The sequence below is a fragment of the Vidua macroura genome, chromosome 3, assembly GCF_024509145.1.
Source record: "Vidua macroura isolate BioBank_ID:100142 chromosome 3, ASM2450914v1, whole genome shotgun sequence".
NCBI lineage: Eukaryota > Metazoa > Chordata > Aves > Passeriformes > Viduidae > Vidua > Vidua macroura.
This window is the reverse complement of record NC_071573.1, coordinates 35,599,857-35,612,486: the sequence shown is the minus strand read 5'-3', so window position 1 is coordinate 35,612,486 and position 12,630 is coordinate 35,599,857.

Here is a 12,630-nt window from a genome sequence, read left to right as displayed (position 1 = left end):
TGCTCTTGGAGTTTTTCCCGACTTTGTCCATCCCAAGGCTGTTTGTGCTAAAATATCTCAATACTTCATCCTGTATCTTATGAACATCTGAGAACATCTGTTTTGTGACACTAATTACATATCGCTTTCCTCTATTATTTTTTAAGAAATATTTTCTAAAATATCGATATAGTTACAATTATTAGCATGAATCATATTCATTTATCACATGAGTCATAGGAGAGATGAAGTTGGAAAGAGCCTCAAAATATCCTGTGGTCCAGCCTGTCATGGCAAAGTGAGGAGAGAAAAGACCCTCAAGCCCCTATCCAGCTGCAGGTTGAAAACCTCCAGTGATGGTGTCTCCCTGTCCCTGGGGGGAAGGTGAGTTCTCTTGTGAAGTGTAAGCTTATATCTGAGTATTGCATGTGCTTCCTCTTTAGCAGGACTCCAGGCTTTTGCGAACTTGCTTGTCCTACTCTTCTAAAGGCTTTAGTCCCAAATGTGCAGCTCTCTCTTGAACCTGAGGCACATCTATAGCAGCAAGTAGAGTGGCTGGCTCTTTCTCCTTTCATTGTGTTTGCTTCTAAATATCTGTTTAGCCATATCCATATTTCCAGAGACCCTTTACATTATCCTTCAGCTGTTTTCTGATGCTAAGGTGATGGCTGAGATTTTTTTTCAATATGTGCAGCATCCTGTGTTTATTTGTAGTGTTTCAGAGTGTATCCTTACAGATTCAGTTCTCTGCAAGGCACAGGTGCCAGGCAACTCATGCATTTCCTTAGCTTGTAATGAGAGACAAATAGAGGCACAGAGTGCTTCAAGGATAAATAGTAATAAGTTGTCCTGACACTTCAATTTCTGCACCTAATGGAAGGCACTGACAGCTGTATGGGCAAATGCTATGGCAAATATTTCTATTGATGTGGGGGCACGGGGGAGAGTGCAAAACACCATCAGATCAGAAAGGCAGTGTTCAATGCTCACTTTTTCCAGGAATGTGTAAGTGCCCAGGCTTCCTGGGAGGACAGTCAGTCTGAGAGATCATTATCTGACTCTGTGTGTGGTGGTGCATGGCTATGCAGATGGAGCAGAAAGCTTTGTGAATTTGAAATGGGAGTTTTTGTTTCGTAAATGTGAAGTTGGAGTTTCTATTCTGTATTTTTACGTGTATTTACCCTCCCCCCTGAATCTATTCCCATTGGATTTCACCTGTAATGTATTCATACTGGGCATTGTTCTATTGGTTTCACCTTATCTCTTATATTCCCCTATAAAAACTGTAATCCAACCCCAGACTGGGGTCACTTGTACATGCTGCGTTCAAGCAAATACAACCTACTTCGGACTGCACAACAAGTGTCCAATCTCTTGAGTCTCTTTATCCCGGTCATGGACGCGCTCTCAAAACAGCTCTGTCTGTATCAAACGAACCCCAAAGGTGTTCGTTGCTTCTCTCCGGCTGCTCCCGGAAGCGCCTGGTCAGCGCCCCGGGAAAAAGCAGCCGGGCGGAAACAAGGAAGTCGGAGAGAGAAAGCGACATCTGTGTACAAAGTAAAGATGGCTTTCTCAGCTTGCTTTGCTCTTGAAATTGTAGGGCACCAGCATAAATGGAGTGCATAGGCTCGAAATGAGTTCACTGCTTTTCTACTCTGCCTCTTCCATGTTGCCAGAGTAGCAGTGGGAGGGGGAAAACTGAAAGCCTGGAACTGACATGGCAAGGGAAGACTCGCCATGGGGATTTGCTCCCTGTAAAAGGAAGGCTCATAGTTTGTAGGCAGAATGCTGGACTTCAGACTCCAAATCATATTGTGCTTTGGAAATACTGCTGGAGTTCAGGCAGCCTCTCAAGGCCAAGTTGCCTAGAGAGCCTCTTTAAATCCATCCTTCCACCTCTGCATGGCTGAGGCAAGTGGGAATTATCTGTGGGACTGCTTCCTTTCACTATTCATGCTGCTTATCACCTTGACCTGTCTTGCTGGGTTTGCACTCTGCTTTTGTTTGGGAGTAGCACAGGGAAGACAATCTAGAAGGAATGTTGATGGGAAATATGCAGACAAATAATTTATAATTGCTCATCAAATATGACCCAAAGTGTTCTAAGATTTATTCAGAAGGCTTACATGAAACAATTAAAAATGTAAGATCAGGATGCCCACATGAAAGTGTATTAAACAGATTTAAGTGTACTCTCCTTCAGGAATAAAAACCCCTAATATGGGGTGAAACCCCTTTCAAGATCCATCATTTCCAGAAAATACTATATCATTTTAAGCATCCAGAGATTTGACTTGATTTTTTTGGGTTTTTTTTGAATGTTGGCTAATTTTCTGCCTTGACTTTGCTTTAGTAAGTAATGTGTGGGGTGGTGAACCTTATTTCAAGTCACTTGATAAGTGTGCAGCCCAGTGATATCTTCATTGGGTACTTGACTGATGTCTTTCCCCTGCTCTCCCTCTCTTCCCCAGTTCATTATGGCAGAAATCACTTCTGCAGTTCTCTTTAATGGGACTTTCCCAGGCCAGAGACAATTGCTATAGGACAGATGTAAACTTGAATGATCTGTCATGCTGAGTGCTTGATGAACTCTGTTCAGAGACACTTTACCTTGACAGAGCTTCACTGATTGCAGTGGACTGGTTTCTAACATTCCCATTTTTAGTGGCATCAAAGCAATGGGCTCAGTATCATTACATACACGAGACCTAAACTTTCATATGGACTGGACACTTTTTTCTTTGTTTTTGTCTTTTTAATAACAAGTGTTTTGAGGAGTTGGAACTTTAGGGGACAATTCCTTATAGGTCTTGAATTGCAGTTAAACTTTGACTTCAACTACAAGGAATGTAAGAATCTTACTAAAACTAAATAGTGTCCTACTAACCTGATGTGTTCATCTTGGGATGTATTTGAGCTCAGTACTGGACTCTTGGGTGGCTGTTGCTCCAATGCATATTGAGAATTTCTTTTGCTGCCTCTACAGAAGTAATCAACTTGTCACCTTGTGCCCTTTGTATGGGTTATAAATGACAAAACTGACTAAAAGTGAAACTATTAAGATCACAAACAAAATAATCTGCCTGCATCTTCAGCAGCATTTTTAGTTAGTTCTGAAAATAAGGGGAATAAATCAAATGTAACAAAATGTGCTGTGTTTGGATTTTGGAAGTGACAGCTTTTGACAGTTGGTTTGTTCTCTGCCCAAGAGAAAATTCAGCTGTACATAAACACGGGAAATAAAATTACTTCTTGGAGGCCCTGGTTGTTAAACAGTCTGTGTTGGCTGAAACTTGGCAGCATCAGCTTGTTCACCTCATTTATGGAAACAAGATCTGTCATGGTACTGTATGAAAAGTGAGCTCTCTTTCTGGAATTATCTCCATTAATAACCAGGTTAAAGATCAGATTTCCTTGCTAAAATGAATTTGGACTTTGATAATTACTTCAAAAGGAGCAGTTCCATGGTCTTGACTTTTCTTGTCAAAACACTGCTTCTTAACATGTTACTTTCATTGCAGTAAATTGAAGGGGAAAAATGCTAAAAAAAGGACACAAATTGTACAAGGCATGGTGACAGGTTGGGATTTGAATTATTGTACAGTTTTTGGAAGGAGTGAAAATGCTTGTGTCACTCTCTGCGACCAGTTCCTTCCATGATGTGTCTGGGAGCATGGAAAACACATTCCTGCCTGTTTCTTTTCTTTGAGGTGAACCAGCCAGGGGCATGGAAAGAATAGGAGTAGCCAGACCTTCAAATTGCTCTTCCACCCTCTGGCCCAAGTGGGGGTGAGCAACCAGGAAGCTGCTGTGGGAATAAACCATGGTTTTAAAATGCCCTGTGAATAGTGAGCACTTTGTATCCTGCTTCTCCTTGAAACCCAAGAGAATTAGGCTCTTTGCCAGGTTTAAAAAGGTAATCAGGCTGAGCATTGGAAATCAGATGTTTTCCTGTGTGAGTTTGGATTCTGAATTTTATTTTTAAATCAAGCACTGTTGACTTTGAGTCTGTTACACAAGGACACAGAGGAGAAGGAAACATTAAAAAAAATACTGGAGACTTATTGAATAAGTTCTGAGCTGTAAAGCTTCTGCAGGCTACTTGTTAGGCATGTTCCAGCTGTAAAAGAAGTGTTACTGAAAATATCTTAAGATCACTGTATAATTTAGTCAGCTTTGAATGTCAGATCATACAATGGAGCACATGTGCATATTTTAGAATAAGAGAACTGGTAAAATTAGCCTGTTTCTGCTGAGATACTGCTTGAAGAGATGCTTGCTTTGAGTTGGCATTGCCTCAGGTGTGTGGCAGGGTGGATGGAGCTGCATGAAGAGAAAGGGCTCTGGTCCCTTCTGGCACTGAACAATTCCCCTCACCTTCACTTCCCTGTCTGTAAATGGGTGGAGGAGCACTAATAAAAAGCCTTCTCTAAAATATAAGGGAACACTTCTACACTCCTGAGGGTTTTACTGTGATTATTTTTTCATTAGGAAAGAGTATTATTGATTAGCAATGACATGGCCACTTAGCATTTTTAAGGTAGATACATATTATGTTCTTTCATTAGTTGTGATTCTGTGGGCACCATAATAATTGAGCTCTTGCTGTTCTTGAAATACCTCTGAGAAATTATTTTTAAAAGCTTCAATACAGAGTAACTTTATTTCAATACTTGAAAAACTATGTTCTTCTGTTTTGTTTTATTGACGTCCAAATGCTCAAAGCATCCTGTGGGAGTTCATAATTTCTTAAAAGCAGTTTTCTCCAAAAACTGAGATCAGTTTTTGGGTAAATGTAGTAGCACATTTACTGAATGACATTGTTAGACCCCACATTTCTGAAAAGTAGAAACTCTTTGGAAGAAGCAATGAGTTTTTACTGTTTCTCTCCTGCAAATGGATGGCACAATTCATCCCAGATTGCTCCAAGTCATCCAATTTTCATTGTTACTAAAGACAAATAATCACCCGTTCCCTTTGTGGTGGGTTCTTAGATGAGCAATCTGGGACTGACAGTCATGCTGATATGCTGAGCTCATGGGAGAAAAGAGAAATACCCACTCCAGTGAAATCCTGTCTGCAGATGTTGAAATGAAAGGAGTGCTGAAAAATGCCAATTCTTTATTTTAGCCTATTTTTTGCATGTTCTATCAGTTCTGCTGGATTTGCTGATGAAAACAAGTTCCTGCATTACACACTGTGGATAAGTACTTAAAAATGAATAAAAATTGTAAAGAGGGATGTTGTCTCTGAATATCCAAGGAGAAATGAAAGCCAGCAATGCAAATTTGTTCTGTCAGAGGCCTTGTTGATGAAACAATAGTTCTTTTTAATAGATCACATTATCTTCAGAAGGGTAGTGGAAATTAGGAAGCTGTATTTTAACTGTGAATATATTAATTGATGTGCACAAAGCAGTTACATAAATGGGAATGTCAAAGTATTTTTTGCCAAACCTAAGTGAATAAATGCTTGTTTTTAATTAAAATATTTGATCCCAATTTCATTTTGCCAAGGCTGCCATGTATTTTAGGAAAAGGAAAAAAGGACTCAAATGGTGTAGGAAAAACAAACCCCCTGAGCACATGGGAGTATATTTTATTTAATTATTTGGATATTGGATACTTTTTAAGATTTGTGTGGGAGTAATAGGAGAATGAATTTTACATGTTCTACAAATCTCAAGAACCAGAGAGAAAGAGGAGCCAGGAGTGGTGCGTGAGGATAACGCAGGCAGGAGGGATCAGGGTCAGATCAGACTCAGAATTGTGTTTTTAAAATAGGAAATATATTCTGGAGGCTTTTATTCCTGCCTTCTGTTTGTGCATCCACAAACACCAGTTTATATTCTTAGCAATTGCTACATTACTGGGAGTTTCCAAGGATTTTAATATTTTGGATATCACTGGCAAACTATGGGTCAGAGTTGCAGCTCTGCTAAATTGGCCATAGCCCTGCCAGTATTTTAGATTGTGAATATTTAGGTGAACTGCAATCTGGTAAGATTGAAGTCTTACATGTTCATTTTTAAAGCTTTGAACTTGTAATCAATTAGACTTACAAAAGAAAAAGATTATGGAATTATTATAAAGTAGGGCTCAAAAGTGAGTTCTGTTGGGGTTTTTTTGGTTCAAGCAGAGATGATAAGGATGAACTTCTTAAACTTTAAGAATTCTTTAAAGAAAATGTACATGCCCAAACTATAAGGATAGAAATTAGTGCTTTGAAGGTCAGTAAATTAGGCCTATCTTCACAAGGCAAGCTGAGATTTGATAAAAGCATTTCATCCCTAGATGACATTATTTCAGCTGTGAATTGTCATCAAAGTGCCTCAAAGTCATCTCTCCCTGGTTTTTTACATAATCAAAGGTGTAGAGTAGCTTTCTCTTGTATTTTCATTTTAGGCTAATAGCTATCATGTTTCAGGTACTCAGTGCTTATTCAGAAACTGACGTTTCTGCCAAAAAGTCTCCATGAAAAGTTTCAGTTAAAGATCTGTCTTTTCCTTGGAATATTTCCCTTCTGGTGGATTTTCTTCCAGCTCACGAGTCACAGCAGCTCTGTTACTTCTGGATAGCAACACTATTCAGTGTTGCATGCTTTTGTGATAGTATGGATTTTTTAGAAGTGCTTAGGCCACTGCAGTTGGAGTTGAAGGACTGTCATAGCTAAAAATAGGAGAATGTTGATCCCATAAGTATGAATAACAATTAGAATTCTTTGAGCACTAGAATGCCCAAAGAATTCTAATTCTTTGAATTCGAGAACAATACAAGATTAATTAGAGAAAATAGATTAATTAGGGAAAAAAGTTCAGTTAGAGAACAATACAAGAATTCAATGAATTCTTGCATCTCACCTGCTCACAGCTACACACGGAGAAATGCCGTTCAGCATTGGCCCTAAATGCTTAGAAAAGCACTGAGTGAAAGTACTGAGGGCAAGGCAGCCCTGTGTGTGTGGGAGGAAGAAAGGCCACTGAAAGACACCTTTTAGTGGGAGCTTCCCAGAAGGAAAGAGGAATGTTCCTATTGTGTATGTGTGTCTGTAGCAAAGCCAAAGGACAAGAAGTGGGCCAAGAAAACAACAAAGGGAATTAGAACTGGAAGCAGGCTGGCAGAATGATGGATAGCTACTGGGTTAGTCACTACATGGGAACTTTATTTGGCATTCATGTAGTCTTGAGCCTCAAAGAACTGCAGTGTTCCCTTGGGAGATTATTTTAAGATCCCAAAGAATGTATGTGCTGTTCCTCAGTATTAAGGCGCATCATGTGCTCATCCACCCACTAAAGAACCACTGGGTTCTTTAATTTAGGAGTGAAAATGCAGAGCATCCCCTGGATGCAGAGCTACTGCTGTTCTGTGGGGAGAGAAAAAGAAAAAAGTATCTCATTTCCACATCCACATTAAGTTATTTTCCCTCTGGATCCATTTTGCAGTACACTGCAGCCTTTGGATCTCTCACTTATTTTATAGTCATGAGCTCTCTGCCACTAGAAAAGGGATTAGAGACTACATTTGGCATAATGCCATTTAAAGGAAATTGTTTTTGCTGCTAAATAGAAATTTAATTCAAATTAATTGTAAAACTGATTTCAAGGTTAACTTTCAAACAGATTTCTTGAGGCTTACTTTTAAAAAGTGGAGAATTTGCAGGTTTGGTTGTTTCAGGAATAAATTGCTCCCATAATCAAACCAAAGTGAGGCTTGAAGTGCAGCTGTATGTAATGTTGGCATTTGGGCATTAATAGCCAGTCATTTATGATATATGAAATGTCCCTTTCTATTGCAATACACTTTCAACAACAACAGCTAAATTAATTATGCCAGCAATAGTTTGCTATTAGTGTACCAAAACTATTGATTATTGTGGAGATGATGCAGAAAATAAATATAAGATTCCCTAAGAAACATCCAGACAAGTTTTTTCATCTTCTTGCAGGAGTCAAATGAGATGTAGATGCAAGCATTAAGTGTTCCTCTGAGCCATGCATGTTGTAAGCTTTGTTTTATCTTCAAATACACCTGATTCCTCCAAAAAGAGTAGCAAAACTTTCAGTCCCCACAGAGTGAAGAACTTCAGTTTTGGGAGTTAGCTTTTAAGTTAAAATTTGGCAAATGCGCACACTGTTTCTTCTGCAGATTCAATAACTGCCTGTGTCTTCTCCAGCAAGGGAGGCTTCCAAAGTGTGTGGTGATTTTCTAAATGCCTGTATTTCTAATTTTCTAATTAGAAAATTAATGGCTGTGTTTCTAATATTCTAATTTTCTGCTGCTGTGAATGTCAGTGGCTTGAGCAGGGCAATGGTGCTCTAGGCAGGCAGTGTACTCCTCAAATGCAATGTGTTATAGAGATATGTGGATGTGATGATTCCAGGATAGCTGTGCTAATTTCCAGGTGTTGAATAAACTTCCCACTCTATATTTCAGTAGGTGAAAGCTCTCTGTGCAGGACAGATACCCAGTGGAGACAGACTGTTCTAATTTTTGAAATCATGAAAGGCTTTTGACACTTGCTCTATTAATTTTCCACTAAGGACAGAGAGTCCTTAAAATAACTGTTTAGCTAACCTCTGTATGGAAGGGCTCTGCCTGTCACTGCTAAAATTGGAAGCACTCATTGTACTAATGGATTCTGGCTCTTCTCTGCAGCTTCACCTTTATCTCTTAAGCATAGATGTTATTGTTTGAACATTTGGTTTTCTGAGTAAAAAGATAAAATGTACATTTTAAATTAATCCTTCTTATCCTATTTGCTGCCCTCTTCCCTTACAATTTCCTCTTGGAAGCTCAGAACTGCTGAATGACAGTGCAGTTGCTATTGTCAAGTTCTGTCAGCTGAACCACCACACAGAGGCTTGGCCTGACTTTTCCAACACACCTGTCCCTAGGCTGGGGCATATTTTAGTTTGGCTTCTCTGAATCTTCACTCTCAGGACATAATTATTTATTAATATTGATTCATTAACTCAGCTCACAGAGTCCTCTGTTGTGAATTACAGAGAGGTGCATGGCTCAAAGTTTTGTGCTGTCAGTGTATTACCAATTATTTTCCTGTGTCAAGTATTTTATCCTATTTTGGTTTTTCCATTCCACAAGTTGAAAATCTCCGTGTGAAGGCTCAGGGCTGTTTTAGTGGATGAAGTTAATCACTTGGTGATTCAAGCCTTCATGCCTGATACATCAAGCTTCAAAGATGTATTTACTTCTCAGCCTCAAGTCCTAAAATCCCAACTGAAGTATTAGCAGCAGATTTCAAAGTAATTTCCTGACTGCCTTGGAAGGGACAAAAGTCAGCTGCAGCTGTATTCAAGGAGGGTCAGCTGTATCTTGAAACTGTTATGTATTTGCATGCAATTAATTTTCATCTGATTTAACATCTCCAAGTTTTTGAAAAGCAAAAGGATTGCCCTTTAGAAAATTTTTATAAAATTGCTTATCTTCCACATGTCTCTGTGAGGGGGAGAACAAGTGTTCTAGAACAATCTAAGTGTGTTCTGTGAAAAACCTGTATGAAACCACCCTAGCAAGTCCATTATTCATGGACTGCTCTCAAGAAAAGTTAGATGAAAATACAGAGGATGAATCTGTAGTATTTGAATTAATGGTTATCTAAACTTTATTTTAACCTCATCCGTTTGGAATTGAAAAAATTCCCAACTGATAAAAACTCTGAAGTTATACCTACAGTTCCTGGTGCATACTCTGAGACATACTCTTAATGTTTTTTTTTTCTCCAAGATATCCACTTTGAAGGTGCTCTCACACTAGTATTAGGTCTGATGACAAAACGACAAACACTTTTTTTCCTCCTGTTTTAATGAGCCTTTAGTGCAAACAAAACTGTAAAAAAGTGTTGCTGGTTCTGTCTATGTTGAGGCTCCATTTTTTCCCTTCTGTTATGTCACTCTGGAATTTTTCTAATACACCTGGTAGTGCTTAGACAATCAACACATGGCTGCTGCCTGGTGGATTTCAAAGTGTTGATGTGACTCTTCTGGGCCTATTTCTAGCAGCACTGATTGGCTTTTACATGGTACTTATGTATTGCACTGATATATAATACATACAATAGATATGATATATGGTGTAATAATACATATATGTATTATACTACATATATGTATTATTACAACATGTATCTATTATATTTATTGCACCTGGCACATCCCTAGATGTTGCATCCAGGACATTCCTAGTTTCTCTGTGGATGGTGCTGGGATGGCCCAGGAACAGAAATTTGCATTCCTCCTCTGACATCCACGGTGATTTTGACAGCCCAGCTCTCACCTTGGTGTGCTCAGATCTGTAACAGATCTGAGGTGACAAGACATTCAGCACTTGTTGGAACTCATGAAGACCTTTCCCTGAGTTTCCATGAAGGTGATGCTAAAATCGAATGGATGCCTGTATGTGATTTAGTGACAGATCCTCTGTGATTTCAGGAGGATCAGGGCTATAAAACTGGGCTTGCCAAGCTGACTTTTACTGGATTGCCACTGATAAAAATGTCTGATCTGAAAAGGCTGCAGTATCTGGAAGGGGCAAAGGCTCATGGCTGGCTTAGGCAGGCACTGACAGGGACCCAGACAGGGCTCCCTGTGTAGAAGCAGCAGGGAGCAGTGCTGGGATAACCTGGGCCCTCTGGAGTACAGGTGCCTTGGCCATCTATGGCTGCCAGGAAGTGGAGGGTTGGAAAAGCAGGTCCCTTGAGCCAACTCCCCCACTGGCTGCTGTGAGGTGCTTGCCATCAAATCCTGCACTGTGTGAACAGAACCAATGCATGGATAGCAATTGACCTGGGCTGTGAGCATATTGACTGCTTCAGGTGTGGAATGAGCACTCAGTTTCCCAAGTGAATTAGAGTGCATTTCAGCAGTGGTAGGCAGTCCCTTAGAAGTCTGCAGCTTCTGTGATACTCTCCACTGTTTACCCCTCATTTTAATTGTGCTTTCCCAGCTATTCTGTGATTAAAGAGCACTGAATATCCACTGTTCTTCCTGGAGCAGAAATAATTTGGAAAGGTTGCAAGCAAACTGCCTAAATGTGTGAGCAAGAGAAAAATTACTATTGGCATTGAGTAAAGAACTGTGTGACTTTTATTGTGCAGAATGTGTTTTGAGAAACTCTTTCTGTTAGAAAGGCAGAAATGGTCCCGTTATAGTGCTGCTCATTCTGAAAAACTCTGCTGTGGCCCGGTTGGACCAGGAAGAGCAGCTATTTTAGAGTGCCTTGCTCACACAACTGAAGCTGATGGAAATATGACTTTCTTTAGAACAGAAATGTTCCTGCTTGCAGTTCAGATGGTTGATGGAGTGGATGTCATGTTTTGACTGCAAGTCACAATAGGTTTCAACTGGAAACAAATCCAGCCTCCGTGGATTTATTTTGATAGGAAATAAAATTTAATTCTCCAGTTGAATGTACTAAGATGCTAAGAGTAGCAATTGAGCTACTATTTGATTCTTGAAGTTTAAAATTCCAATTAAGAGGCACATGCCCTTTGGGTACTTCTTAGTTTTCTTACTTTGAGATAATTTTCTGAGACATTTAGGAAATGTGTATATATAAGTTGTCATACAGTTATTAAATCTAAATATCAAGGTGCAAGTGTGGGCTGATGTCTGGCTGGGGAACCAGGAGCTGCAGGCTCTGGGCATTCCTTGTCAGCCAGACCCTGTCCCACTGCCTCTGAGGACATCAGGTCCCTCTGGGGACAGGGCCGTGGTCAGCTGGGATGTCAGTCTGTGGATCAGGGTTTGGATCAAGGGGCTCCACAGCCAGAAATGGGCATGGCTGTGTGACACATCTGAGACAGACCCCAGGCAGGGCATGAGGGTGAGAACCTCAGCTTAGCAGGGAGCTGAGGGCAGGAAGGGGGGAACCCCTCCCCAAGGTAACTTAGCAGAGCTGTTGAGGCAGCTCCCAGCTTTATTCACAGAGCTGATCAGCCTTTGGAAGTTTAGGGGGGAGGGAGGTGCTCTAGGTCCTGACATCAAGGACTTATGTAAATAGGCAGAAAATAAAAAGCAAGAAGATCCTTGGGATTCCATTGTGTTTGCCCCTTGTACCTTGTGCAGAGCAGTCATTAATCCAGTTAGTATAGGACTGCAGAACTTTGCTAGTATTTACTGTACACAAATCATTGTTGCAGTTGCACTAATGAGCTGCTTAGTTCATTAGTGCAGCTAAATGCATTAATTAGCTGCCCAGTCGATGGCTGGCAGCTCACATGGCCCGGGCAGCATGTTGGCTTCCAGGATGACAGTCCTGTTTCCTTCAGGGATTGTCAGGGTCAGAGAGGCTGGAGGGGAGCTCAGAGTGGCAGTGACTCATAGCTGATAGCAGAGGGTATGAGCAGGGTGTGAGAGGATTAGGATGAGTTGGAATTAGCACACCTGGCTGGAGATACAGCTGTTGGCTGAATGCCTCCTTGCAGTGGGACTGTGCTGGAGCTGGGAAGGGAGCTGGAGCCTGGGTGCATTTTATCCCCACTTCCCACCATATTAATTCTGTGTTTCTAGACCGCACAATTGTTTTTATAAGCGTGTTCTCAGTCAGTACATCTCAAAGTACACAACTTTATAAATAAAAGTGCCATATGGTTTGTCAGGAAGGTCTCTGCTGCCTCTCACACATGCTGAGTCAG